Source organism: Tamandua tetradactyla, chromosome 2 (assembly GCF_023851605.1).
Source record: "Tamandua tetradactyla isolate mTamTet1 chromosome 2, mTamTet1.pri, whole genome shotgun sequence".
In the NCBI taxonomy this organism is placed as follows: Eukaryota; Metazoa; Chordata; class Mammalia; order Pilosa; family Myrmecophagidae; genus Tamandua; species Tamandua tetradactyla.
In genome coordinates this window covers 211,086,307-211,092,913 of record NC_135328.1, presented here as the reverse complement: position 1 = coordinate 211,092,913, position 6,607 = coordinate 211,086,307, and the positions used below count along the sequence as shown (strand labels likewise).

At 45.5% G+C, this 6,607-nt stretch overlaps 1 protein-coding gene across 4 annotated transcripts in view; it reads left to right on the top strand.

The window, feature by feature from the left end:
• The window catches only part of KAZN (kazrin, periplakin interacting protein), a 1,164,933-nt gene that overhangs the window by 851,929 nt on the left and 306,397 nt on the right, over positions 1-6,607 (top strand). The gene's annotated exons all lie outside the window — the stretch shown is intronic.

The following is a 6,607-nucleotide window of genomic DNA, read 5'->3' as shown; positions in this document are numbered from 1 at the left end:
TTATCTACACGGAAGAACGGAACGGTCCAGGAAACCGCTGCACCGCAGCCCACTGTCAGAGCTGCGGGGAGGGTGCACGGGGGCTCAGGGGGTGCTCGAAGGACCCCAGGCGGCCAGGGAGGAGTGAAGTGGGTGCGCGTGGAGAGGCCCACTCGCCAGCTGGGCCCACTCGGCTGCGACAGCCAGGCCTACCCATCGCTTCTGAGATGACGGAACCCCACGCATCATATGCAGTGGAGGCAGGGCCACCCCCCAGGCCCGCTCCCAGCCCCCTCCAGCCAGGGTGCCGGGCAGCTCAGATGTCTGGGCTTATGGAACCACCACCACCTACAGACAGTCCTGCCTTCTTGGGATTATCTCGGCCACCTTGATGGGAGTTGGAGAAGTTCCTCAAACCCTCAAGCCACAGGGTTATAGACGGTTTTCTAGCCAGTTCACTTCCAGACAACAAATCCCCTTCATCATGTGGAAATTTTACTAGTTTATCTCCAGGGGCAGGAAAGAAGTGGCTCAGGGGACCTTCCTGAGCTGGCCATCATAACCATAAGACTTTCTGGCCTTAATTGGCACTAGCCACGTGCCTGGAATTGTGCTGAGCTCTTTGCAGATAGCAATGCACTAAATACTCCCAACATCCCTAGGAGGCAGGTGCTGTTATTATCCCCAGTCGCAGGTGAGCACACTGAGGAAGAAGGGGACACAGGGAGGGGTCAAAGCCTGCAGTTAAGACCAAAAGCTCTCCAAATCCAGGCCAAACTCCAGAATCCCTGCTCCTCACCCTTAGCCCCTGCGGCGGCCAGCGTGTAGCATTGTTTGACTCATTGAGTTTGGAGAAAGACATTATAATTTAACCAACGCTGTTTGTTTGGACAATCAAAGTTTTCAGGACCAGGAGTCCATTGGAGACAAATGACAAAAGGGTGCTCGGGATAGAAAGGGTTTTCCCTTTGCCTGTTTTGTCTTTTGACCTATTTGTCACAGTCAGGGCCACCTGATGGCTTTAGGGAAAGCTGAAGGCTTTTTACAGAGCATAATTTTCTTTAAAAATATAAAAAGCCACAGAGTTAGCAGCACTCACTCATTTTGCAGAGGTGGAAAAAGCAACGGGCTTTCCCCAAGGGCCTAGGGCTGGAGGTTTCATCAGCCTTCTCTGTGTTGAAGCTGAGCCCAAAGGGTGGGAACCTTCTCTGAGGACTGGTTGGCATGCTGTTAACCACTCTGAACCACCGTTTCTTCTTCTGTAGACTGGAGACACCTTATCCCACCATGTGCTCCCATATAGTCAACACGCAAATTTCAGCTGTGTGTTTAATCCTAATGCAGAAATGTACAAGATCTAAGGGAAAAATAAGGGCTGGAGGAACTAAATCATGGGGGGAAATGACAAGGCAAGGGGTTCTTGATAGGTTTCATGGTAGACCTACCTTGGTATTGAAAGTTAGATGAGAAGGTGTATTGCACATCAGCCGGTAGGAAATGGGTGCACCTCCTGAATTCTTTTTCATTAACATTTGACAGATTCGGGTTGAACATCATGTAAACATTCATATTGCATTACTTACTGTGGAGAAAGTGAGGATTAGGGGCTGGCAGTGGTTGGAGTAATTTGCTTAACAATAGTGGGCTCCTATCTGGCCACAGTTGGAAATTCTCACGATGTGAGTTGGTTCTGTTTTCCACCTGAACTGAGGCCTCCGAGTGGGAGTGAGTGACTCACATGCCAAAACCACAGCCTCAGGACAGTAGTCCAGGGACAGCGCTATCTGGAAGCCCGAAACCCTGAGAACCTGAGAAGCAAAGAAGAGATAACTTTGAATCCCACGGGATAAGAAAGCGCCAAGCCTTTATTTCCCTCGAGATTTTATGAGGCCAATAGGGAAAGCCTGGGGCCTTGGTGCTGTCCCTGTTGCACAAACTCAGGTTTTCACGGAGTATTTTGGACGTGGCACAGGGCCAGAATTGCATCCCTGGGACAAAGAGCTGGACCAGGAAACATGTCCTTCCTGGGAGACCAGCTTGGAACCGTGTCTGAGAGAAGCCAGATAGTGCATTGAAATATCTTTGTAAATGGCCTTTTTTTTTTTTTTTTTAAGTTTGCTCCATGTGGCCTGTTGCTGAGAGCTGGGCTCAGTGGACACCAGGTGATGGAGAGAGCACCACCTGGCTGACATTGAAAGGTCCTCCCCAGTTCACGTCTGGGAGTGACCACCAGAAAACAGGGCCGTCGGGGCCAGGACTCCGGGATTCTAGTGGAACTGCCAGGGTGTGGAATGCAGCACTGAAGCGCTGGCCCAAGGGGAAATAAATGTCACTTTCACTCCAGAGAGTATTACCAAGGTGCCTATAAAGTTCACTTTTCCATTCCAAGCCTTTTATTCAACCCGATGTCCGGGTTCAGGCAGAGAAGGACCAGCTGTGTGCTGCAGCCTTGCTTTGGTGCGTAGATGTAACCAAGGAGTTTTAAATACTTTGTACTGATCAGCAAGGAAAAAACTATGTCAAGTCCACGAATCAGCTCTTGCTATGGTATGAGTTTTTATGTTTGAGTGTCTTTGTAAGGAGCATGAATTCCTATTTTAATTAGGAAAACAAAACATTAGAAAGAAAAGATCTAGGAGTGAGAGTTCTGGTCACTACTATTTGGTGACACAATTATTTGCTATAAATGAATTTATGGAAGTACTAATCTAGCTAGCATTTGTGGCACACTTCTTATGAGCCAGATGGTTTATCTGCAGGATCAATTTGATTCATTTTTGCAACAACTCTGCCATTCAGTAGAAACACCCCCACTTTTTGCATGTAGAAACAAAGGCTTAGGGAATTTAAGTGGCAAGGCCTGGTATTTGAATCAGTGCTGTCAATATAGTCAAGAATTGCCTGAGACAGGGTCTCTGCAATAAAATGCAAAATATATGAACTTCAGACAATTTCACAAGGTCTCCACTCTCCGGGGTTTCCCTGGCTCTCCTGGTTTCTCTTGTCACCCACCTGGAGTGAGGGCACAGTTTGAGTATTTCCTATAAGTTCCTCAAGGGCAACAGCTATTTCCTAGAGCGGTGGGGAAGGCCAACCCCAGTGCCCATGCATCCTGGTGAGTAATGCAGACCTGCGAAGCTAACTGGGTTTCATGAATAAGGATGCTGTTTCCACTCACCTCCAGCCAGCTGCAGGCCTGTGGGACTGCAGGCCTAGCATGCCCAAATGTACTGCTTTTTTTTCAAGAGGAGCCAAATTTTTATGTGAAATCTCCCAAGTTTTCAACCATTTGCAAACTAACTTAAAATTTTTTAAAATGCCATCTTAGGTTGGATTTGGCCCAGAGGCAGCCACCTCTGTCCCACAGTCTAGCAGCGCTCACCACAGCTAGCTGGCTTTCATAAAAGCTTTTGAGTTCATTAATTGACGAATTACTTAGGCAAAGAGCCCACTTGAAGTCTCAGCCCCTCAGAAACTGCCTTTGCTGCCTGCGATTGGTGGTCTGAGCCAACCACACCATCACCAAAACAGGAAAAAAGCATCTCGTAGATTGACCCTGTTATCAGCAGTCCTGGACCATGCTCACCTTGGCTTGCCAGTGGCAGTGGCCTCTTGTGTGGGGTAGAATCATCAGCGTCACCCCCCATCAAACTGGGAGACCTGTCTAATGACTTCAGTCCCTTGAGTGCAGGGCCTGGTATCTCCACCAAAACTGTACAGGTCTCTAGTACAATGTCTTGCCAACAGCAGGTTCTCAATTAGAGGATGAATTAATGAAACCAGCACTGGTCCTTCATTTGTTCAGTCATTCAGCAACTATTGATTGAGCATCCACCGTGTGCTGGCAGTGGGATTCCAGTGGTAAATGACAGGCTTGCTCCTTGCTAACCATCTGGAGGAGTAGGAGGCCCTGGAAAAGAAATGAGTCTATCAGCATTGAAGTGTACAGAACTTGGCTTGGGTGGTCAGGTAAGGCATCTCCTAGGAGGTAATTGTAAGCTGAGAGCTGGAAGTTGAGCAAGGATAAGGCCAAATAAACTGCAATGGTAGGAGGCAGAGGGTGCAAGGTAGGATGTGTGAAGATCTGGCAGTGAAACCTCAGGGACCCAGTAGCAGAAAAGTGGCAAGAACACAGAGATCAGGGAGAGAATGGAGTAGGATGAAGCTGGAAGAGGCAGCCAGAGCCAGATCCTGCAATGGGCCATGGTGGGAGTTTGGACTTGTGCAAAAGGGTTTAAAAAGGAAAGAAGCATGATGATTGCATCTGAAAAGATCCCTCTAGCTGACATGTGGAGAACTGATTGGATGAGGTCAAGAGTGGATGTAGTAAACTAGTTTGGAAGATAATTTATACATCCAGGAGAGCGGGAGGATGGTCATTTGATCTAGAATGCATTGATGGAGATAGGAATAAGTAGATAGTTATCGAAGTATTTAACAGATAGAATCAACATAAGTTGCTGGCTGTTTGGCTGTGAGGAAGTTTTTGCCTTGTAAACTCTAAAAAGGTGGTACCCATTTGCTGAGGGAGTTTTTGCCTTGTAAACTCTAAAAAGGTGGTACCCATTTTCTGAGCTAGAGAACATTGGTGGGTGGACAGGGTTTACAACACTCTCAGTTTCCATCACTTAGACTACAGTGTGAATGTCTTTCCTGGAGCTATACTCCCAGTCCGGGGAGGAAGAGGTGGGGGGAAGAAGTGGTGGGGAAAGTATAACAAAGACCCACTTCAGCCTTTGTGATAAAGCGCCTTGGGGCCCTCTGACCAGGTGCCCTCCTTTGGAAAGGACTGAAACTTCCCAGATCCTGGGAACCCCGTGATCTTCCCCCTCCTGCCATCCCTACTGCAGGAAGCGGGTGCTAGGTGGAGCCAAAATCCTGCCAAGGATCATTCCCATGTGAGCAACAACATGCTACTGCAGAGAAGGGAGATTCCAAGGAGGAAAAATGTCTTTTAAATGCCTGCTTTAGGGATAGAAGTATTGCCCCGAACTCCTTTAAAAGAATGTTCCAGTCACTGGCGAGGGATGTAGAGCATTCTCGTCTTCAAAACCAAGGTGTCATGAAAGCAGAGAGCATCTCTCACTCGCAGGAGGTTTATAAAGAGAGCAAAGGAAGGAATAGTTGCCCTTTAAAAAATTGTTTTTTTCTATCATTTTTGCAATCTAGGATTTCCATTTAATCACTTTCAAGTTTACAGTTCAGTAGTGGTAATTAGATTCATAATGTTGTGCTGCCATCACCACCATCCAGTACCAAAACTTTTCAATCATCCCAAATAGAAACTCAGCAAATTTAGGTCTTGAGTCCCTATTCTCTACTCCTCCCCATGCCCTGCTAACCTGTATTCCAGATTCTGACTCTGTGAGTTTATTTTAATTATTTCATGTCAGTGAGGTCATGCAATGTTTGTCCTTTTGGGTGTGGCTTATTTCACACAACACAATGCCTACAAGATTCATCCTTGTTGTCTCATGTGCTGAAAGTTCATTCTTTTTTATAACTGAGTAGTATACCCTTATATGTATATAACACATTTTGTTTACCATTCACCAATTGATGGACGCTTGGGTTGCTTCCATCTTTTGGCAATTGTGGATGGTACTACTGTGAACTTCCGTGTGCAAATATCTACTCGAGATATTTTAAATTATTTGGGATAGATACCTAGTATTGGGACTGCTGGATCACATGTTAGTTCTATACTTTCTGAAGAAATGCCAAAGTGTCTTCTTTCTTCTTTAATGTAAACATTTAGAGCTATAAATTTTCCTCTACTCACTGCCTTTGCTGCATCCGATAAGTTTTGGCGTGTTTTTTCTTTGTTTTCATTCATCTCAAGCAATTTGCTAATTTCCCCTTGGACCCATTGTTGTTTAAGAGTGCATTGTTTAATTTCCGTCTATCTGTGAATTTCCCACTTCTCCCTCTGTTGTTGATTTCTGGCTTCATTCCATTGTGTTCATAGAAGATCCACTGTATGACCTCAATTTTTAAAAAATTTATTGAGACTTGTTCTTTGATCTGATATTTGGTCTCCCCTAGAGAATGATCTACGTGCCCTAGACAAGGTATTGCTGCCGGGTGAAGTGTTCCACATGTATCTGCTGGTGCTAGTTGGTTTATAGCATTGTCCAAGTGTTCTGTTTCCTTATTGATCTTCTGTCCAGAAGCTCTATTCACTGTCCTTTCTAAGAAGACAAAACCATTTAATCTGGTGGAGAATTTAAGACCACAATCAGGTACTAAGGGGCTATTTTAGACTTTCTCTAGTTCTTTTGAGTATTTCTCTTCTCCTGCGTTAGGCATTTTTCTCAATGAGGGTTTTCCTTTTGGTTGGGAAACAAGAGTCTAGCATAATAAGGAATCCGAGAAATGTGTACAAGGTTTAGAAAACAGAGCAGCCACAACCTTCAGCATTATAAGAGATCCTATTTGCAATGATTCTGTCCATGCCCACGAGGCTGTAACCAAAAAGACAGGTAATAACAAGTGATGTAGAAAAATTGGGGCCCTCATACAATGCTGTTGGGAATGTAAAAAAAGTACAACCATGTTGGAAAATCGTCTGGCTTTTCCTTGCATCTCCTAGAGTTACTAGGTATTTACTCAAGAGAAATAAAAATCA